Source organism: Callithrix jacchus, chromosome 1, assembly GCF_049354715.1.
Source record: "Callithrix jacchus isolate 240 chromosome 1, calJac240_pri, whole genome shotgun sequence".
NCBI classification, from domain to species: Eukaryota; Metazoa; Chordata; class Mammalia; order Primates; family Cebidae; genus Callithrix; species Callithrix jacchus.
Window position 1 is genome coordinate 88,175,155 of NC_133502.1, and position 23,879 is coordinate 88,199,033.

General features: G+C 42.2%; 1 long non-coding RNA gene across 1 annotated transcript in view; it reads right to left on the reverse strand.

The window, feature by feature from the left end:
* Positions 1-354, reverse strand: part of LOC118153897 (uncharacterized) — a 47,407-nt gene extending 47,053 nt beyond the window's left edge. Inside the window, exon 1 of the long non-coding RNA XR_013532755.1 lies at positions 15-354. This is a non-coding gene — a long non-coding RNA (uncharacterized LOC118153897). The remainder of the gene's footprint in view (positions 1-14) is intronic.
* Positions 355-23,879: the final 23,525 nt, after the last annotated feature.

Genomic DNA, 23,879 nt, shown 5'->3' on the forward strand with positions numbered 1-23,879 from the left:
TCCCCGCCACTTACCACAGGGACCTGTCTCATCCTCCACCATCACGTTGAAGCCACTATGGCTTCTCCAAAGAAACTCGCTCTGACCGCGACGCCGTCTCCTCCGCCGCTTACACCGACTTCCCTCAGGGCTAGCCGGGGTTGCAGCCGCCTACACCAACTTCCCTCTGGCCGGGCTGGGGCCGCCATGGCGGCTGCTAACTTCCCTGTGGCCAGGCCAGGCTGGCCGGGGCCGGGGAGGCCGCCGACGCCTTCTCAAGGGCCGCCGCCGCCGTCCCCCGACACCTTCTCCAGGGCTGCCGCCGCCGCCGCCTTCTCGAGGGCCTCCAACACCTTCTCTCTGGCCAGGCCGGGTGGGCTTCCGGGGGGCACGTGCGCTGACAGGCACTCGCGTCAAGGCTGAAGCACCACGCCCTCTTAAAGGGGCCGCAGCTCAGCTTGGCTAGAATAGCTTCGGGTTGGATGAGAACAAATTTTAGGTTAGCCAATCAGACCATAGAAATAAAGCCCAATTAGAGTAGACCTTGAAGTTTGCTCTCATCCAATCCGAACATGTAGTCTAGGAACCCCGTGTATAAAGGATGGCAAGCGGGCGTCTCGCCATTTCAGGCGTGGGCCCACCTGCTCCGAGCTGGCTTCCAGGAGAAGTGGGAGTAGCCGGCCACCCACCGCCCATGCTGGAGGCTAGAGTCTGCTGTTTTGGCTTGGCTCCCCTCGCTGTTGCGGTTGTCGGCACAGACTGGGACTACAGCGCAGCTAGAAAGGTAAGATGGCGGGATAGGTTCACCATCTTGGCCCGTACAGCCTTAGGCATGGGGGACGACTTGGGAGTGACCTGCCATGGGCAGTAGGCACTATCCAGGGTGTCACTGCTGGTGTTGCGGGGGCTGGTGGGCGGGGGGGTTATTTGAGGCGCCACAGCCCGCGTAGGGGAGAGGGTTGGGGGCCCGATGGGGCCTGTCCCAAGTGGTACTGCCAGCAGCAGTGGGGCTCCTATTTGAGATCCTGCAATGGCTCCTCACTGCTTCAATATAAATCTGTACTTTTTATTCTGACCAACACAATCTGGTTCTGTCCAACTTTGTGTTGTGTCTCTGTGCTCCTTGCTCACTATACTCCATCCGCCCTAATATTCCAGCTTCTTAAACATGCTAAGTTCACTCCTGTTCAGAACCTTTGCACAGTCTAGCCCCTCTGTCTGGAATTTTCTTGACCTGATTATCTCCTTATCATCTTTAGGTTTCAGCTTCAATATTTTATACAGAGGCCTTCCATAAAAAGCCCATCCAAAATACATCCTTGACATTATTTTTGATTTCATCACCTCTGTTTCTTTCATAGCATATATTGCAATTAATATTTTTGAACTTGTTTGTGTTGGTTCCCTTCTTACTCAGTTGTGAGCTCCACTAGGGCAGTGGCTCTGTGTCTCTTTGCCATTCTGTCCTGGGCTCTTAGCAAACTGTCTTGCACATAGTAGGTATTCCAGAGATACTTGTTCAATAAATGAATCACTCAATTCAAATTCCTCATAATAAAATGGGAAATTTAAATGTGTTGAGGTGAAGCGTTTTACTCAGTGCAACATGAAGACTTAATGACTGGATGCATCCCTTTCTATGTCAGGCATTGGATTTAGTTGTACAATGATGGAAAGGTGGTAGAAATAGTTTCCTGAGCCTCTCATCCAGGTATTGGATGAGACTAGCTACATGTTTTTTAAGTTACATGCTTGATTTAGGTAGGTGAAATGTTATGACTCTGTAGTTGGAATTTAATCAACTTCTGTCAGCCTGTTTCTGAATGTGGGGACTGTGGGCTTCCCTGCAATCACACATTCCTGATGACTCGACTTAAGAGAATCACATAAACCAAGAAGGAACTTCTCTACTAAAGTTTATAATCTTTTAAAAGGATCATTCAACATGGTCAGTCTATAAGAGAATAATTCTTGCTAAACGACTGAGAGACCACTGCCTTTTCTTTTCCATTTTCCTGTCTGGAACCTCCTGCAGGGATCCTTCCTGACAAGAACAGAAATCGTTCTCAAGAGATAGGCTACAACACAACCAAAGCCTGTGGCTAGCCTGAAATAGCTGTAGGGACAGAGGAGGACACTGACGTAATGCTTGTTGTGATTCAGCCTTGCATTTATATTTCTCACCTGCACAGCACCTTGGCACATGGTATTTGCTCAGTGTTACAGTCACTGTTGGTTCTCCTCCCTTTAAAGATTCCTTTTATGGGGCCAGGGTGCCTATTGGCCGCTGCTGTGAGCATTCGTTGCTCAGAGTTCAGACTTGTCCCTCTTGTTGGCCTAGAAAGCTGCGTCATCTAGAAATGTTTGGGAGGTATGTTTCTTGCCATGCCTACACTTAACCAAGGGCAACCCCCAGCTAATGACTGACAAATATGTGGATAAAAACATCTGGGCTTGCTGAGAAAGTGGGACAATTGGGGTGCTATTCATGCTCCAAAATTCCCTGTGGAAGCAGAAAATGTGTAGACATTGGCTTAACCTGCATCTTCCTCTAGGTTTTTTTCCTATTCTATCCTCCCATCACTTCCTTACAGATTTTACCGGCAAGCATGTCCTCAATCAGTCATTTGCATAATATTCCCTGTCTCAGACTCTGTCTCTAGGGAACCTGACCTAGAAAGCTTAGAATTTGGGAGCAGTTGTAAATGATATAGTTGAGAGATTATCTTAATGGCTCAAACTGCTAATATCCCTGGAGCCATATTTCAGGGTACCAGTGACAGTCCCTGGGAATGAGATGTACCTATAAAGTTCCTGCTTTCAATTTCAGTCTGATCCATCCCAATTGTAAAGGATTGTCACTATGTATTACTTAGCAACACCTCAGTCTCTAGGGCTGAAGCGAAGACAGAATGGTCTTTTTGTTACCCAAAAACGGTCCTTATCCAGATTCCCCCTCATCCAAGAGAGGGTTTTTGGACCTTGTGCAAGAAAGATTTGAGGAGAGGCCATAGAATAAGATGAAAGCAAGTTTATTAAGAAAGCAAAGGAATAAAAAATGGTTACCCCACAGCAGAGCAGTGGCATGGACTGCTTGATGAATTATAGTTATTTCTTGATTATATGCTAAACTCTTGATTATTCATGAGTTTTCTGGAAAAGAAGTGGGCAATTCTTGGAACCGAGGGTTCCTCCCTTTTAGACCACATAGGGTAACTTCCTGAGGTTGGGTTGCTATAGCATTTGTAAACTGTCATGGCACTGGTACGGGTGTCTTTTAGCATGCTAATCCATTGTAATTAGCATATAATGAACAGTGAGGATGACCAGAGGTCACTTTTATCACAGTATGGGTTTTGCCAGGTTTTGGCTGGCTTCTTTACCACAGCCTTTTATCAGCAAGGTCTTTGTGACTTGTATCTTGTGGTCACCTCCTGTCTCATCATGTGACTTAGAATGCCTAACCTCCTAGGAATACAGTCCAGTAGGTCTCAGCCTCATTTTACCCAGCCCCTTTTCAAGATGGAGTCACTCTGGTTCAAACACCTTTGACATTTGAGTGCTAAGTCATTCCCCTGTCAGTTAATTACAGACTAAGAACCCTTGACAGTCCTATTTCATCTATCCCAAAATAAGTTCTTCTTGTAAAAAAACAAAAAACATGGCAGTGTTCATTTGCACACTGCCGCTTCAATTCTTCTGGTCTTTCCATCTTCTTCTGGGACTAGACCAATTTATTCTCATCTTTTTTTATACTAGTCTAGGAAAATTTTGTCCTAGAAATTCTGATTTAACACAGAAGAACTTGACGAAGCAGGTATGCTCTTAGAGAGTATGGTGACTAAACATTAGCACTGCTTGAGCTGTCCTGGAAGCAGATTCTGAGTGGAAATGAATGCACATGAAATTTAAGGAGTCCTATGGCGATTGGCAGTTGTGGAAAGGAAGAAAAGAAAGTGAGATTGGGCAGAGGGAGAATTGAACTGCAATGCAGTCACAGTGGAAGCCTCAGCCAACCCATGGGGAGCTTTGATGTTGGAATGGTCCTTCAGAATTGTCCTGGACGCACCATCATAATAATTGTTCATCAGACACGGGCTACCCCAGGAATGAGGTGATCTGGAATGTGGAGGCTTTTTTTAACAGAAGCAATCCTTGTGGGGTGAGGACAGCTGAGAGCTGTCTTCCTGCAGCATTCCCAGCAGTGACAGACTAGTTCTTTCATTCCTAAAGAGAAATATGGGTGGTATAGGGACAGGTACAGTCGCTTCTGTGCTTAGGAAGTTCTGAGACAGACAGAGGCCTGGTCTGCTGCTCTAAGATTTACTTTATGTGGTCTCTTTGAGGACACACTTGACCCAAAGCCTGTCTTCAAGAATGTAACTGGAAAACTCATACAAGTGGGTAAGTTGCTGGCTCTGGCTGTTTTTAGGTTTTCATAGTTGTGTGGGGCTGGATTTGAGCATGGGCTTATTTCTATGGTGGCACCTAGGTGCTGGTCCAAGAAGAAAATAGAGTTGTTTGAAGTCCTGGGTGTTCTATTCGAGGATGGTGTTTCTGTGACATAAGATTATGAATTCTACTCCTGGGATCATATGATTTATATATAGCCAGGAGTTGGGCTGGCTGTGTGTCTTTGACCACATATCTATTAAAAGAAAGCCCTGGGTAAAGATGTCTATGGTTTGTGTGTGTGTTTGAATTACCCATCTATTATATATGCATCTATTTCTAGTGACTGCTACATACAACTAGAAGAAAGGCTTATCTCTTACCTAATGCTCTAATATCTGTTTATTATGTAATTTCTCTTACCTAATACTCCAATATATGTTTATTATGTAATTTCTCTTACCTAATGCTGAAGAGGCAATGGTGGGTAGGCCTCATGAAGGGTTTGTTATAGAGATAACTTCCCTATCTATAGAGGTATAGTGTTATCTAGCTTCTAATTCTGGGAATAACTGGCAAGAAAGACATAAATATTGAGTTGCAGGGAAATGTTTAGTGTGTAAGGAGTAACTAGCTGACATGTATATAGGTGTTGTAGATTAGCTCATTGTTTGGCAAATATTTACTCTTTCTCCCTACTACCTCCATGGGAGGAGTGTATTTCCCTACTCTGCTGATCCGGATTTGGGACTGTGATTTGCTTCAGCTAATGGATTATATAGGAAGTGACAGTGTGTGAGTTCTGATTCCAGGTCTTAAGATGCTTTGCATGTGTCCACATGAACCTCTGGAAGGCTTCAACTTCTTTTGATATGAGCAGCTATCTCTCTAGCAAAGGGTCTAGAATGACCACTTGTGGAATAGAGCTATTCCAGCTGACTTGCAGCCTAAAGCAAAGTGTATTAGTCTTTCTCACACTGCTAAAAAGAAATACCTGAGACTGGGCAATTTATAAAGAAAAGAGGTTTTATTGAGTCTTGGTTCCACAGGCTGTACAGGAGGAATGGCTTGGGAGTCCTCAGGAAACTTACAATCATGGCAGAAGGTGACGGGGAAGCAGGCACATCTTCACACGGCCAGAGCAGGAGAGCAGAAAGGTGCTACACCCTCTTAAACAACAAGAGCTCATGAGAACTCTATCATGAGAACAGCACTAGGGGGGTGGTGCTAAACTATTAGAAACTGCCCCCATGATCTGATGGTCTCACATCAGGCCCCACTTCTAACATTGGGGATTACAATTGAACATGAGATTTGGGTGGGGACACAGATCCAAACCATATCACAGAGTCTTAAGATGTAGTCACTGAGTTCTAGGTTGGCTTGTTACTCAGCATTATTATGACAGTTGCTGATTGATATAAAAAGTGTGTTTCATCTTATGTGTAAATTTCTTTTTCCCAGAGCTTGTGCTTATACATTAAGTTTTCTTGCTTTGATGGTTGCAAGTTGGATGAAAGTTTAAAAAAAAACACAAAATATGATAATCAAAACTTTGGTTTATTCAGAGTAGTGAGTTTGTGATGAGAAAGGATGGCTGCCAGCTGAGGACAGGATAGAGGACTGTGTGTAAGGTCACAGAAGAGCTGCAAACTAGACAACTGAGCAACTGGGCATGTATCACAAGGAAGGTGGGGCAGTTCTTCCATTGCTAGGGATTGCATCTGTTATTTGAATTAGGTAAGTGGCCTAGTTGGACATACACAGTTGAGGAAGAGCCCTATAATGGTTTCTGGTGTAAAGGGAAGAGAGGAGTATGGATTTGCTGCTGCCGTGTGAAGTTGATGGTCTACTGTTCTAAAATGTCTTGTGGGAAGGAAGGGAGCTGAGTTTCCTTTAGGGGTGGTTGGATTTACCTGCTTCATGAGGCACTGTATGGCTGACTCACTCTACAAGCGTAAACCAACAGAATGACATATTTTCTGTGATGTCGACATTTTCCCTGGACCACAAGAGACCAGCAGAGGAAGAGTGATCTGGGCGGACGGTGAACTCTGACCACATAACAACTCTGCCTTTTTTCTTCAGATTGAGTGTTCTGGCCTTTTAGTGTGGACACATCAGGATTTTAGGAAACACATTCAGAATTCAGTCACAGACAAAAATTCCTCTTCACAGCCCTTTTGGCTGCTGCTGATCTCCTCGCTTTAGCGGAGAACCAATGACAGATTGCCAAGCCAGTACTGTAGTACTTTGTGAGGTTGAACTAAAATGTGAAAAAATCAACCAGTGTTTATGGAATGACTCACATGTCCTGGGGTAGTTGTTTTAAGTGGCTTACTTCATTTGCTCCTCATACAATAACACTATGAGGTAAGTATTATTGTAACCATTTTACAGATGAAGAAGCTGAAACCCACAGTTAATCAACTTATTTCCGGTCACACAGCGAATTGGCAGAACTGTCTTTTTGATCCAGGTCTTTGGGTTCTCAATCCAGTCTTCTTTCCATTATGCCTGGAACTTTCCTGAAATTTAATTTTTGGGGTAGGAGATTCAATTTTATAGAGAGATGGTGGTTGGCTCTGTTAGATACAAATTGTGGGAATATAAGGGAAGGCAGTTCCGACTGTCTCATGGAGTGGAAAAAAGACATCCTTGCAGCCCTTGTCAGGAGGATAGGTTGAGAAAATGTGGACTTTTCTGTCAGCCTCAAGCTTTCTCTAGAGCCTTGAACCTGTATTAGAATAGATATTTGCAGCAGGCAGAAAGAGGGCAGGAGTTTCCTCTATCCTTGTAGCCTTTTTCTACTACCTGGTTATGGCAGTGAGAAGACTCCGGATCGCTGGACAATGGGGACTTCTGTTTGATGAGAACCTCTAATACTGCAAAAGCCAATCTAACCCTGAGTGTGCATCTGTTTTCTATTGGTACCTTTGTCAGTCTCGAAGCTGAGAAGGAGGAATGAGCAGACTGAAAATTAGAACGGGCTTTTAACAACTCTGCTGTGCAATTGTGGCAAGTTACGTAGCATTGATCAACTTTGCCTTTCTGTATTGAGAGATTAGATGATATTATTGCTGCTTCTGTGTAGCAGCAAAAAATGTATTTTTAAATTTTATTATACTTTAAGTTCTGAGATACATGTGCAGAATGTGCAGGTTTGTTACATGGGTATACATGTGCCATGGTGGTCTGCTGCACCCATCAACCCGTCATCTACGTTAGGAATTTCTCCTAATGCTATCCCTCCCCATCCCCCCACCCCCTGCTATCCCTCACCTAGCACCCCACCCCCGACAGGTCCTGGTGTGTGATGTTTCCCTTCCTGTGTCCATGTGTTCTCATTGTTCAACTCCCACTTATGAGCGAGAACATGCGGTGTTCGGTTTTCTGGTTTTTTTTTTTGTGTTAGTTGGAGCAAAAGTAATTTTTAAAAATAATATATGACATGGAATCTTAAGATGTAATATAGATTAAATTCTTCTGGATGAAGCAAGGATTGGATTAGATGCCTGATATGGGCTGAATGTTTGTGTCTACCCAAAATTCTAGTGTTAAAACCTAATTATGTGACAGTATGAGGTGGAGCCTTTGGGAGGTGATTAGGTCATGAGAGCATCTCATGCTTGAGATTAGTGCCTTATAAAGGAGGCCTCGAAGAGATCCCCTTCTACCATGTCAAGACACAGCAAGAAGGTACCATCTTTGAACCAGAAAGTGGGTCCTAACCCAACAGCAAATCTATTGGTGCCTTGATCTTTGACGTCCCAACTTCTAGAACGATGAGAGAGAAACATGTATTGTTTATAAGCCACCCAGTTTATGGTGTTTTGTTACAACAGTGTGAAGGGAATAAGACAGACCCAAACTGAGGGGACTGTCTGGAAGTCCCTGTGTCATGTTTGAGAAACCAGGGGCTTTGTGGGCCAGATTTAAAACTGCTGTTCTGGGTATGTCTTGGGTCTTTTTCAGAATTAATAGCGTGGCATTACAGAACATGGTGGTCTGCATTGCCTTCTAACTGTCCCCCAGGTGTTCATTTCTTGGATGTTTCCAAATCTTCCAGCTTTGGGAGGCATCGTTTGTTATGTATTTATATTTTCTTTGAATTGTCAAATGAACTGGCTCAAGCTTCTACCCACAGGCTTCGCACTACCCTTTCCATCCATGTCTGAGAATTCTTGAGGGCTGTCCATATCTCTCAGTCATATGTTGCTCCAGTTTTCTGCTTCTACTAACCACACATTTCCTCTTTTGCAGTTGTCTCTTTCTTCTGCACTATATCAGCTCAACATAAACAGCAGCTGCCTTTGGTTCTTCTCCAAGAACCACTCATATATGGCTGCATGAGCCTTGCTTTTACTGAGAGTTGGCAATAACGGAGGGTTGTGGGGGTGGTCACACTGCCTTATAGCGCAGCAGGTAATTCCAAATGGACTTTTAGCCATCCCTGTTTTATGTAGTCTCATAGCCATAGCTAGCGCTGAAATTTTCTTTCTTTTTTTTCAAGGTCACACCCTCTGGGCCTTTATTCACCAGGACCTTCTGGAACCCTCCATGACCCACGCAAGGCGTGCTACAGCAGTCTGGAGCTCAGCCACCTACAGTCTCTGGGGGTTAGGGGGTTTGGACTTGGGGCCTGTTTTCTGAGTCTCATTTCTGAGCCAATCCCAAATTAGGGAAAGGTGCTAGATTAACCACCTCCCTCTCTGCTTTCAGGCTTTAGACGACGAGGCAGTCACTGGGGAAGTGCTTATGCTCTTGGATGCTCCTGTAGCTTCAGAGGGTTTGGCCTCAGAAACAGGTAGTGTTACTGGGCTGCATTTCCCACTGGCTGCCATCCCTCTCCCACTGGTACTGCCTCTGCTCCTGCTTGCCTTGTTCTCACAAGGGCAGGTCCATCCCCTCCACACAGTTCAGCACCGGTGCCTTTACCAGGGAGTCTCCATCTTGCTGGAGCTGGAGCTCCCCAAGGACGATGTACGTGGAGCCCGTGTTGGCTTGAAAGGGCTTCACCAACTTGGTACAAACAAACTGGTGTGGATCAGATCCATGCTGAGCCATCAGCGTCACTCTGGACTGACCATATCATAGAGGCACAACCTGCCAAATGTTCTCAGTGTGCTCCCACCAAGAACTTGGCTTGTACTGACTTTCCATACAGTAATGCAATGTGGAATATGCACATCATGGAGAATGGGGTATCCATCCCCTCAAGCATTTATTAACATGATTATTTCTTAGTTTGATCTCATAAATAATATTTTCAGAATATTAAATTTAATATTACAAACAATGTAATGACTTGTGTTACTTCATTTGGGCTGTTATTCCAAAATACCATAAACTAGGTAGATTATAAGCAACAGAAATTTATCAAAGTTTTAGAAGTTGGGAAGTCAAGGAACTGGCAGACTTGATGTCTGGTGAGGGCCCACTTCCTGGTTCATAAACTGTGCCTCTCATTGTGTCCTTATATGGTGGAAAGGGCAAAGATACTCCCTTAGCCTCTTTTGTAAGGACACGAATCCCATTCACTAGGGTGGAGCCATGATCATTTCCTAAGGTCCCACCTTTTAATACCATCACATTGAGGTTTAGATTTCAGAACGTGAGTTTTGGGAGACACAAAGATTCAGACCCTAGAATTACTGAAAATGGTTTGCAAGAAGTTCTTTTTGTCCTTCAGGTATATTCCTCTAAGAATGTGTGGTCTGAGTTTTATGCTTTAAAATCACTTGAAATAATTGTTTTCTCTATGTTAATGTTACCACTTTAGTACAAAATCTAGGTTAATTTATTTTATCCTGCTTTAAGTGTTTAGAAGTTTTTCACTTAAAATTTATTCTGTAATCTTATAAAACACATACAGCATTCCAAAATCAAGTAAGTCCAGCATCTATCTCACCCCTTTTACCCTGTTTGTACCCTACTTCTCCACATTGCTTTGTTTTAAAAGGGGTGTGTGTGTGTGTGTGTGTGTGTGTGTGTGTGTGTATACGTACTTATATTCTCTTTCTTCCTTGGATAAGTGGCATCATCCCATGGATACTTTTCTCCATTTTGCTTTTCTCATTTAACAGTACTTTTAGAGACATCTTCATAGTGATAAAGAAAGATACTCTTTATTCCGTTTACAGCTACACGGTATGACATGATACTACATTGTATGAATGTACTTATATTTATTTAGCTAGTTTCCTATTTATGAATATGGGGTCATTTTAATTTTTTTGTTATTACAGATTGTGCTGCAATAGCTGTACAAATACGATTTTTAATATTTTCTGATTAATAATAATGAAGCTAGTGTGTTGTTCGGATGTATTTCTAGAAGTTGGTTTGCTGGGTTAAGGGTAAATATATATGAAATCCTGATGGATATTGCTTTTTTTTTGTTATTATACTTTAAGTTGTTGGGTACATATGCAGAACATGGAGGTTTGTTATACAGTTAGACATGTGCCATGGTGGTTTGCGGCATTCATCATTCTGTGATCTGTATTAGGTATTTCTCCTAATGCTGTCCCTGCCCTATCCCCCCACCCCCTGCTATCCCTCATCTACTCCTCCATCCCCCACAACAGGCCCCGGTGTGTGATGTTACCCTCCCTGTGTCCATGTGTACTCATTGTTCAATACCCACTTATGTGTGAGAACATGCAGTGTTTGCTTTTCTGTTTGTGTGTCAGTTTGCTGAGAATGATGATTTCCAGCTTTATCCATGTCCCTGCAAAAGACATGAACTCATCCTTTTTTATGGCTGCATAGTATCCCATGGTGTATATGTGCCACATTTTCTTTATCCAATCTATCATTGATGGGCATTTGGTTGGTTTTTTCTTTGCTGTTGTGAACAGTGCCACAGTACACATACATGTGCATGTATTTTTATAGCAGAATTATTTGTAATCCTTTGGTTGTATATACAGTAATGGGATTGCTGGGTCAAATAGTATTTCTATTTCTAGATCCTTGAGGAATCGCTACACTGTCTACAATGGTTGAACTAATTTACACTCCCACCAGTAGTGTAAGTTTTCCTATTTCTCCACATCCTTCCCAGCATTTGTTATCTCCAGATTTTTTAATGATCACCATTCTAACTGGCATGAGATGGTATCTCAATGTGGTTTTGATTTGCATTTCTCGAATGAACAAGGACGATGAGCTTGTTTTCATATGTTTGTTGGCTGCATAAATGTCTTCTTTTGGGAAGTGTCTGTTCATATCCTTCCCCCACTTTTCGATGGGGTTGATTTTTTCTTGTAAATTTGTTTATGTTCTTTATAGATCCTGGATATTAGCCTTCTGTCAGATGTGTAGCTTGCAGAAATATTTTCCCATTCTGTTGGTTGTTGGTTCACTTTAATGATTGTCTCTTTTGCTGTACAGAAGCTCTGGAGTTTAATTAGATCCCATTTGTTTATTTTGGCTTTTGCTGCCATTGCTTTTGGTGTCTTAGTCATGAAGTCCTTCCCTACGCCTATGTCCTGAATGGTATTGCCTAGGTTTTCTTCTAGGGTTTTCATGGTGTTAGGTCTTATGTTTAGATCTCTAATCCATCTTGAGTTAATTTTTGTATAAGGTGTAAGGAAGGAATCCAGTTTCAGCTTTCTGCATGTGGCTAGTCAGTTTTCCCAACACCATTTATAAAATAGGGAATGCTTTCCCCATGGCTTGTTTTTGTCAGGTTCATCAAAGATCAGATGGTTGTAGATGTGTGGTGTTGCTTCTGAGGCCTCTGTTCTGTTTCATTGGTCTATATCTCTGTTTTGGTACCAGTGCCATGCTGTTTTGGTCACATAGTATAATGCCTCCAGCTTTGTTTTTGTTTCTTTGTTTGTTTATTTGTTTGTTTTTTTGAGATGGAGTTTTGCTCTTGTCACCCAGGCTGGAGTGCAATGGCGCAATCTCAGCTCACGGCAACCTCCGCCTCCTGGGTTCAGGCAATTCTCCTGTCTCAGCCTCCTGAGTAGCTGGGACTACAGGCATGTGCCACTATGCCCAGCTAATTTTTTGTATTTTTAGTAGAGATGGGGTTTCACCATGTTGACCAGGATGGTCTCGATCTCTTGACCTCGTGATCCACCCACCTCAGCCTCCCAAAGTGCTGGCATTACAGGCGTGAGCCACTGCGCCCGGCCCAATCCTGGTTCTATCACGTACTCGCTAAAGGGCCTTGGCAAAGTAATTGACTCTCTGTGAATCTCTCTTAAGGCCATTCAGGCTAACTAGGATTTAGTTTCCTATGTTTTAAAAATTAACTATGTAGGCCAGCCACGGTGGCTCATGCCTGCAATCCCAGCACTTTGGGAGGCTGAAGCAGGCAGATCACCTGAGGTTGAGAGTTCGAGACCACCCTGACCAACATGGAGAAACCCCATCTCTATTTAAAATATAAAATTAGTTGGGCTCAGTGGCTCACGCCTGTAATCCCCAGCACTTGGGAGGCAGAGGTGAGTGGATCACAGGGTCAGACATTCAAGACTAGCCTGGCCAACATGGTGAAACCCACCTCAACTGAAAATACAAAAAAAACAAAAAAAAACAATTAGCCAGGCGTGGCGGCAAGCACCTGTAATCCCAGCTACTTGGGAGGCTGAGGCAGGGGAATCACATGAACCTGGCAGGCAGAGGTTGCAATGATCCCTGATCATGCCAGTGCACTCCAGCCTGGGCAACAGAGCAAGACTCCATCTCAAATACAAACAAACAGACAAAAAACAAAATTAGCCAGGCATGGTGGTGCATGCCTGTAATCCCAGCTACTCGGGAGGCTGAGGCAGGAGAATTGCTTGAACCTGGGAGGTGGAGGTTGCTGTGAGCTAAGCTCATGCCATTGCACTCTAGCCTGGGCAACAAGACCGAGACACCATCTCAAAAAAAAAAAAAAAAAAAAAAAAAAGCTAATTATTGTAGGCAGACAGTCTACACATTTGAATATTCATTAAAGCTTGATGGGGACACAGATTGACCAATTTCTTCTTTCTCGTCAACAAATCTTTATTAAAATGTATCATATGTCAGGTCTTATACTAGTTATGAAGAGACAATGATGAAAAATACCTCAAGAAATATTGAAAAAGTTTCCATAAATATTATTATCAAACCAGGAAAATAATATGTAGTGTGTCAGCTTGCTGTCATTTAAATTAAATCTTGCATGGACCGCATAATTCTCAAATTTCTCTTGAGTTCCTTCATTTGGTGTTTGGTTTATAAAGCACTTGAATACCATTTCAAAACTACCATTCTAAACGTGGCTTTGCAGTTCTAATAGGAAACTATACAGAAGTCCTTAAGTGTGACGATTCCAACTTCTATTTTATGCAACACTCTTAAAGAGCGTAAGGTGAATCAGTGTCCCTCCCGGTGAAGAGGTCTGGCTTTATACCAGACAAGCTTGAGTTCTCATTCTCACCCACTTAAACTGCTTGCATGGTCTTGGTAAAGCTCCTTAAACTGTTTATGCCTCAGTTCTCTCATCTGTAAATTAAGGTAATGAAAGCACCTAAATTAAAGAGTTTTTATGAGTTTATGTGAAATTTGAGATGTAAAGCATTTAACTCATAAAAGCTCAATAAATTATTGACAATTGTAAATAGATACAAAATCTTCAAATATAATCAGCCCTTGGGACTTATGGAGGATTGGTTCTAGGACCTCCCTTGGATATCAAAATCCAAAGTTGTTGTTTGGACAATGGTTACATTAAAAGCTCAGATTTCACCGCTACATAATACATTCATGTAACAAAATTGTACTTGCTGTATCTCTTAAATCTGTACAAAAAAAAATCAGAGGATGCTCAAGTCTCTGATACAAAATGGTACAGTGTTTGCATATAACCTATGTGCATCCTTCTGTATGCTTTAATTTATCTCTAGGTTACTTATACTACCTAATACACTGTAAATGCTATGTAAATAGTTGTTATACTGTGTTGTTCAGGGAATAGTGACAAGAAAAGTCTGTACATATTCAGCGCAGACATCATTTTTAAAAATATTTTTATTGCAGTTGATTGAATCCATGAATGCAGAATCCACAGATATAGCGGGCTGATGGTACTTATGTTTTTTCAAATTCAGAAACATTCTATTTACCTTTAATCTATTTTATTTGTTTTGCTTTGTTCTCAATGCTGAAGTTTTCACCACTTTGCTCTCTAGTCTCCCACCTTCTCAGGGAGAACTGAGTTGTTTTTGTTCCTTTATTATTGAAAGACAGAAGCTAAATAGTGTGGTCTGGAGTAGCCTCACATAGCAAATTGTTCCTGGACTGTCTCTGTCACATTGCGATTGCAGGATCTTATCTGTACAAGGAGTCAATCTTTCTCTCTTTCTTTCTTCCTTTTTTTTTTTTTTGAGATGGAGTCTCGCTCTGTCATCCAGGCTGGAGTGCAGTGGCATGATCTTGGCTTACTGCAGCCTCTGCCTCCCGGGTTAAAGCAATTCTCCTGCCTCAGACTCCTGAGTAGCTGAGACTTCAGGTGCATGCCACCACCCCAGGTTAATTTTTGTATTTTTAGTAGAGATGGCGTTTCGCCATATTGGCCAGACTGGTCTCGAACTCCTGACCTCATGATCCGCCCACCTTGGCCTCCCAAAGTGTTGGGATTACAGGCGTGAGCCATTGTGCCCATCCCAATATTCAAAGCTAAGTTGCAAGAAAGTCATGCAGAAAAGACACAAGGTTATGTCATGCTTTAACATTTTTAAAGAGTATACTTTATTATCTGCAAAAATGAAAAAATTCCAAAATATTTTCCTTGGTTGGTATGTATGAACATGTGTATGTCTACACCTGTTGTTTCCCAGGATAAATTTGAACTTTGCCTTTCTCATTCGTGTTCTCCTGTACTTCCTTTGACATATAACTTTCTCAAAAGAGACAGTCTTGTGCTTCAGACCAGTAGGTCCTTGATGACAGATGTGTCAAATTCTGGTCAGGAGACACAAACCACTGGAGCTGTTTTTACTGACAGAATTTATTATAATGGATTAACTAAATGTAAAGGCATAAACAACTGAACAAATAAAAAGGGAAGTCTAATGTATCACAGATGTAGCAACTGCAACAAGCAGCAACATCCATCCCTAGGGTAGAGAGTAGAAAAGGAAGAAGTTGGAATTATTAACATTTAGAAAGTTAGAGGAGGCCCCAGTGGAGCTAAGCCTCAGAACCTCAGGGGCACCTGCTGACTGGTGCTGTTTTCTCTGAGATGGGGGCATGATAAAGCTAGTTCTCCAGGTGTTGGCAGACTTCCACCTGGCTTCAGCTGCTGCTATGGGAAGGAGCTGCTATTGCCAGGTTGAAGAAACATTGCCAGTGTGATGCTTCCAGGAATTGCATGCAGAAGGAAGCTCCAGAAGAAACAAATGGGAAGGAGCAAGTTTTCTCCTTCTTGGTACTTGCTGACTCCCACTAGAGCCTCGTATTAGCAGAATCAAATATACAGCAAGCTGGCAAAGCAGAAATGTAGTTTACAGAGTCCTAGTCACAGCATCTTAGAGCAGAGTAGGAAAAGGTGGGTTTGCAGGTGAGAGACAATAGCTTAATAATTGGCACAATAGAGAATATGTTTTATTGTCAGCCTCTGGCATGGTTTCAGAACTACAGTATTGAATAAATGTTTTGGGCCAGGTGTGGTGGCTCAAACCTGTAATCCCAGCACTTTGGGAGGCTGCGGCGGACAGATCACCTGAGTTTGGGAGTTCAAGACCTGCCTGGCCAACATGGTGAAACCCTGTCTCTACTAAAAAATATGAAAATTAGTGATGCCTGTAGTCCCAACTACTTGGAAGGCTGAGGCATGAGAATCACTTGAACCTGGGAGGTGGAAGTTGCAGTGAGTTGAGATCACAATACTTCAGCCTGGGGAACAGAGTGAGACTCTGCCTCAAACAATCAATGCTTTGGAATTGATATGTGTCTACAGTTATGTTTCAAATGTGATTTCAATGGTGAAAACTTCAGTTTCTCTTATAAGAAGAGCTATCCTTCTTAGGAAAATGGAGCGCTTTCATTGTAGAAGTGAGGTCGCAATGTTAAGGTCCTAAGGAATTACTGGAAAAGAGAGAGAATTAAACTGCCTTTAATCAGGAGTTAGCAGAAGTTGAAGGGAATAGAGTGATGGGCAAATTTAGTGGCTGAAAAGGAAAGGGAAGATCAAACAGTCAAAAAAGTGTGCCAGGGCCACTTGACCTGTGAGATTAGGGTGGATAGTGAAAAAGAACCAATGAGAAATTCTTGGTAGAAGGATAACAAAAGGATTTTTTAAATAGAAATGACAGATAATTGACTTTGGCCAGGCATGGTGAGTCATGTCTGTAATCCCAGCACTTTGAGATGGCTGAGGTAGCCAAATCACTTCAGATCAGGAGTTCAAGACCAGCCTGGCCAACATGGTGAAACCCTGTCTCTACTAAACATACAAAAATTAGCCAGGCATGGTGGCACTCACCTGTAATCCCAGTTACTTGGGAGGCTGATGCAGGAGAATCATTTAAACCCAGGAGGCAGAGATTGCTGTGAGCTGAGATCGTGCCACTACACTCCAGCCTAGGTGACACAGCAAGACTCTGTCCCAAAAGGAAGGAAGGAAGGAAGGAAAAAAGGAAGGAAGGGGGAGGGGAACAGAGGAGGAAAGGAAGGCTTGATTTTATGACTATTATTTTAAAGGTAAACTCAAATCTTCAAGGCACTGTGCTACTTGGACTGGTTTATTTATGGGTAAAGGGGCAGTATGCTTTAGACAGTGAGATGATCCATATGTTGAACCAACTCTGCAGCAGCTGGAGCTATAAGATATAGGTGAGTGACAGAAACAAGACCTCTACACTTTCTTTGCCGCTGGCAAAGCAGAGTTCAGGATGACTCAAACTCTGCTCCACGTGGTCACTTATCCTCATGTCCTCATGGCAGTAGCAGAGGCCAAAGGGAGGAAACCGAAGCATGCAAGATTCTTGAAACATAGCCTCAGAACTAGCACACTGTAACCTCTTTCTCATTCTATTGGCTGAGCTGCAAGTAACAAGACTGGCACAGGTCAAGGGTGGGGAGAAAATAATCACCTCTGAATGTGAGGATCTACAAAGTGATATTGTAGGAGGCAAGAATGCAGGGGAAAGTGAAGATCTGAGGCTACAGTTGTCATTGATCTACCTTAGATCTGTTTTTGCTCTATCTGGGTTCCCAGCCAATTGGATGGTGCCTGCCCACATCAAGGGTGGGTCTTCCCTACTTTGTCAACTCAGACTCACATGCCAATATGCTCTGGAGACACCCCCATAGGATACCCCAAAATAATGCTTTACCAGGCCTCTCAGTATTTGTTTCCTAATCCAGTCAAGTGGATACCTGAAATTAGCCATCACAGCACAGAATGCCTCAAAGTGTGGTCTGGATTCCAGCACCATCAGCATCACCTGAGTGCTTGCTGGAAGGGCACAGTCTCAGGTACCACTCCACATCTGCTAAGTCAGAGTCTTTGAAGGTGGGGGCCCAAAACACTGTTTTAAAAACCTCTCCAGGTGATTCATATGTACTTAAAAATTTAGAGGCAATGTTAGCAGACCCAACAGACCTCAATTTTTCTTTAAAAAGTGGGCATAACTAGGCTTTAGTCAGCTTCTGGAGTTTTCTGACAAGGAAGAAATTTCTAGGAGTAAGTGGAATGAGAAAGCAACTTTTTTGTATATTAAAGAAATACAATCAGGCCGGGCATGGCAGCTCATGCCTGTAATCCCAGCACTTTGGGAGGCCGAGGTGGGTGGATCACCTGAGGTTGGGATTTTGAGACCAACCTGACCAATATGGAGAAACCCTATCTCTACTAAAGATACAAAAATTAGCCGGGTGTGGTGGCATACACCTGTAATCCCAGCTACTCAGGAGGCTGAGGCAGTAGAATCACTTGAACCCGCGAGGCAGAGGTTGTGAGATCATGCCATTGCCCTCCAGCCTAAGCAACAAGAGTGAAGCTCTGTCTCAAAAAAAAAAAAAAAAGAAAAGAAAAAAAAAGACAGAAATACAATATTTTGTATTTCAAGCTATCAAAGCAGGATTTGTTTTATTTGAGATGGAGTTTTGCTCTTATTGCCTAGGCTGGAGTGCAGTGGTGCAGTCTCACCTCACCACAAACTCTGTCTCCCAGATTCAAGTGATTCTTCTGCCTCAGACTCCTGAGTAACTGGGACTACAGGCACCCGATACCATGCCCAGCTAATTTTTGTATTTTCAGTAGAGACGGGTTTCGCAGATTCCTCAGGCTGGTCTCGAACTCCTGACTTCATCAGGTGATCCACCCACCCTAGCCTCTCAAAGTGCTGGGATTACAGGCATTAGCCACCATGCCGGACACTTTTTTTTTTTTTTTTTGATAAAGAGTGTGTCTCTGTTGCCCAGGCTGGAGTGCAATGGTACGATCTCGGCTCACTGCAACCTCCACCGCCTGGGTTCAAGCGATTCTCCTGCCTCAGTCTCCTGAGTAGCTGGGATTACAGGGACCTGCCACCATGCCAAGCTAATTTTTGTATTTTTTTTATTGCATTTTAGGTTTTGGGGTACATGTGCAGAACATGCAAGATAGTTGCATAGGTACACATGTGGCAGTGTGTTTTGCTGCCTTTCTCCCCAGGCTATCCCTCCCCAGCTCCCCCCTCCGCTGTCCCTCCCCTATTCCCCCCAATAGACCCCAGTGTATAGTACTCCCTTCCCTATGTCCATGTGTTCTCGTTTTTCATCACCCACCTATGAGTGAGAATATGCGGTATTTCATTTTCTGTTCTTGTGTCAGTTTGCTGAGAATGATGTTCTCCAGATTCATCCATGTCTCTACAAAGGACACAAACTCATCATTTTTGATTGCTGCATAATATTCCATGGTGTATATGTGCCATATTTTCCCAGTCCAGTCTATCATCGATGGGCATTTGGGTTGGTTCCAGGTCTTTGCTGTTGTAAACAGTGTTGCAATGAACATTCGTGTGCATGTGTCCTTATAGTAGAACAATTTATAGTCCTTTGGATATATATCCAGTAATGGGATTGCTGGGTCAAATGGAATTTCTATTTCTAAGGCCTTAAGGAATCGCCACACTGTCTTCCACAATGGTTGAACTAATTTACACTCCCACCAACAGTGTAAAAGTGTTCCTATTTCTCCACATCCTCTCCAGCATCTGTTGTCTCCAGATTTTTTAATGATCGCCATTCTAACTGGTGTGAGGTGGTATCTCAATGTGGTTTTGATTTGCATCTCTCTAATGACCAGTGATGATGAGCATTTTTTCATGTTTGTTGGCCTCATGTATGTCTTCTTTTGTAAAGTGTCTGTTCATATCCTTTGCCCATTTTTGAATGTGCTTGTTTTATTTTTTCCTGTACATCTGTTTGAGTTCTTTGTAAATTCTGGATATCAGCCCTTTGTCAGATGGGTAAACTGCAAAAATTTTTTCCCATTCTGTTGGTTGCCGATTCACTCTAGTGACTGTTTCTTTTGCCGTGCAGAAGCTGTGGAGTTTCATTAGGTCCCATTTGTCTATTTTGGCTTTTGTTGCCAATGATTTTGGTGTTTTGTTCATGAAGTCCTTGCCTACTCCTATGTCCTGAATGGTTTTGCCTAGATTTTCTTCTAGGGTTTTTATGGTGCCAGGTCTTATGTTTAAGTCTTTAATCCATCTGGAGTTAATTTTAGTGTAAGGTGTCAGGAAGGGGTCCAGTTTCTGCTTTCTGCACATGGCTAGCCAGTTTTCCCAGCACCATTTATTAAACAGGGAATCCTTTCCCCATTGTTTGTTTTTGTCAGGTTTATCAAAGATTGTATGGTTGTAGATATGTTGTGTTGCCTCCGATGCCTCTGTTCTGTTCCATTGGTCTATATCTCTATTTTGGTACCGGTATCATGCTGTTTGATTACTGTACCCTTGTAGTATAGTTTGAAGTTCAGTAGTGTGATGCCTCCTGCTGTGTTCTTTTTGCTTAGAATTGTCTTGGCTATGCGGGCTCTCTTTTGGTTCCATATGAAGTTCATGGTGGTTTTTTCTAGTTCTGTGAAGAAAGTCAATGGTAGCTTGATGGGGATAGCGTTGATTTTGTAAATTACTTTGGGCAGTATAGCCATTTTCACAATATTGATTCTTCCTAAAACGACGAACATGGAATGTTTCTCCGTCTGTTTGTGTCCTCTCTTATTTCATTGGGCAGTGGTTCCTTGAAGAGGTCCCTTACGTTCCTTGTGAGTTGTATTCCTAGGTATTTTATTCTCTTTGTAGCAATTGTGAATGGCAGTTCATTCTTGATTTGGCTCTCTTTAAGTCTGTTATTGGTGTAGAGGAATGCTTGTGATTTTTGCACATTGATTTTATATCCTGAGACTTTGCTGAAGTTTCTTATCAGTTTCAGGAGTTTTTGGGCTGAGATGATGGGGTCTTCTAGGTATACTATCATGTTGTCTGCAAATAGAGACAATTTGGCTTCCACCTTTCCTATTTGAATACCCTTTATTTCTTTGTGTTGCCTGATTGCTCTGGCTAGAACTTCCAGTACTATATTGAATAGGAGTGGTGAAAGAGGGCATCCTTGTCTAGTGCCGGATTTCCGAGGGAATGCTTCCAGTTTTTGCCCATTCAGTATGATATTGGCTGTTGGTTTGTCGTAAATCGCTTTTATTACTTTGAGATACGTTCTGTCAATACCGAGTTTATTGAGGGTTTTTAGCATAAAGGGCTGTTGAATTTTGTCAAATGCCTTCTCTGCATCAATTGAGATAATCATGTGGTTTTTGTTTTTGGTTCTGTTTATGTGGTGAATTACGTTTATAGACTTGTGTATGTCGAACCAGCCTTGCATCCCCGGGATAAATCCTACTTGATCATGATGGATAAGTTTTTTGATGTGCTGTTGCAATCGGCTTGCCAGTATTTTATTGAAGATTTTTGCATCTATGTTCATCATGGATATTGTCCTGAAGTTTTCTTTTCTTGTTGAGTCTCTGCCGGGTTTTGGTATCAGGATGATGTTGGTCTCATAAAATGATTTGGGAAGGATTCCCTCTTTTTGAATTATTTGAAATAGTTTCAGAAGGAATTATACCAGCTCCTCTTTGTGTGTCTGGTAGAATTTGGTTGTGAACCCATCTGGACCTGGGCTTTTTTTGTGTGGTAGGCTCTTAACTGCTGCCTCAACTTCAGACCTTGTTATTGGTCTATTCATAGTTTCAGCTTCCTCCTGGTTTAGGCTTGGGAGGGCACAGGTGTCCAGGAATTTATCCATTTCTTCCAGGTTTACTAGTTTATGTGCATACAGTTGTTTGTAATATTCTCTGATGATGGTTTGAATTTCTGTGGAATCTGTGGTGATTTCCCCTTTATCGTTTTTTATTGCATCTATTTGGTTGTTCCCTGTTTTCTTTTTTATCAGTCTGGCTAGTGGTGTATTTTGTTGATCTTTTCAAAAAACCAGCTCTTGGATTTATTGATTTTTTGAAGGGTTTTTCGTATCTCTATCTCATTCAGTTCTGCTCTGATCTTAGTTATTTCTTGTCTTCTGCTAGGTTTTGAGTTTTTTTTATCTTGCTCCTCTAGCTCTTTCAATTTTGATGATAGGGTGTCAATTTTGGATCTCTCCACTCTTCTCATATGGTCACTTATTGCTATATATTTTCCTCTAGAGACTGCTTTAAATGTGTCCCAGAGATTCTGGTATGTTGCGTCTTCATTCTCATTGGTTTTGAAGAACTTCTTTATTTCTGCCTTCATTTCATTGTTTATCCAGTCAACATTCAAGAGCCTATTGTTCAATTTCCATGAAGCTGTGCGATTCTGAGTTAGTTTCTGAATTCTGAGTTCTAACTTGATTGCACTATGGTCTGAGAGACTGATTGTTATTTTGTCAGTTGTTTTGCATTTGCTGAGGAGTGCTTTACTTCCAATTATGTGGTCAATTTTAGAGTAGGTGTGATGTGGTGCTGAGAAGAATGTATATTCTGTGGATTTGGGGTGGAGAGTTCTGTAAATGTCTATCAGATTTGCGTGTTCCAGGTCTGAGTTCAAGCCCTGGATATCCTTGTTAATTTTCTGTCTGGTTGATCTGTCTAATGTTGACAGTGGAGTGTTAAAGTCTCCCACTATTATTGTGTGGGAGTCTAAGTCTCTTTGTAAGTCATTAAGAACTTGCCTTATATATCTGGGTGCTCCTGTATTGGGTCCATATATATTTAGGATCGTTAGCTCTTCTCGTTGTATCAATCCTTTTACCATTATGTAATGACCTTCTTTGTCTCTTTTGATCTTTGTTGCTTTAAAGTCTATTTTATCAGAGATGAGAATTGCAACTTCTGCTTTTTTTTTTTTTTTTCTCTCTCTTTGCTTGGTAAATCTTCCTCCATCCCTTTATTTTGAGCCTTTGTGTATCCTTGCGTGACAGATGGGTTTCCTGGATACAGCACACCGATGGGTTTTGGTTTTTTATCCAATTTGCCAGTCTGTGTCTTTTGATTGGTGCATTTAGCCCATTTACATGTAGGGTTAATATTGTTATGTGTGAATTTGATACTTCCATTTTGATGCTAGCTGGGTGTTTTGCCTTAGTTGATGCAGATTCTTCATTTTGTTGATGCTCTTTAGCATTTGGTATGTTTTTGGAATGGCTGGCACTGGTTGTTCCTTTCTATATGTAGTGCCTCTTTCAGGAGCTCTTGTAAAGCAGGCCTGGTGGTGACAAAATCTCTGAGTACTTGCTTGTTCACAAAGGATTTTATTTTTCCTTCACTTCTGAAGCTCAGTTTGGCTGGATATGAAATTCTGGGTTGAAAGTTCTTTTCTTTAAGGATGTTGAATATTGGCCCCCACTCTCTTCTGGCTTGTAGAGTTTCTGCTGAGAGATCTGCTGTGAGTCTGATGGACTTCCCTTTGAGGGTGACCCGACCTTTCTCTCTGGCTGCCCTTAGTATTTTCTCCTTTATTTCAACCCTGGTGAATCTGACGATTTTGTGCCTTGGGGTTGCTCTTCATGCGAAATATCTTTGAGGTGTTCTCTGTATTTCCTGGACTTGAATATTGGCCTGCCTTGCTAGGTTGGGGACATTTTCCTGGACAATATCCTGAAGAGTATTTTCCAGCTTGGATTCATTCTCTTCATCACATTCTGGTACACCTATCAAATGTAGGTTAGGTCTCTTCACATAGTCCCACATTTCTTGGAGACTTTGTTCATTCCTTTTTGTGCTTTTTTTCTCTAATCTTGGTTTCTCGTTTTATTTCCCTGAGTTGATCTTCGACTTCTGATATTCTTTTTTCTTGGTTAATTTGCGTGTTGAAACTTGTGCAGGCTTCATGAAGTTCTCTTGTTGTGCTTTTCAGCTCCTTCAATTCATTCATATTCCTCTCTAAGTTGTCAATTCTTGTTATCATTTCCTCAAATCCTTTTTCAAATCTTTTTTCAAGGTTCATTGTTTCTTTGCATTGATTTATAACATGTTCTTTTAGCTCACAGAAGTT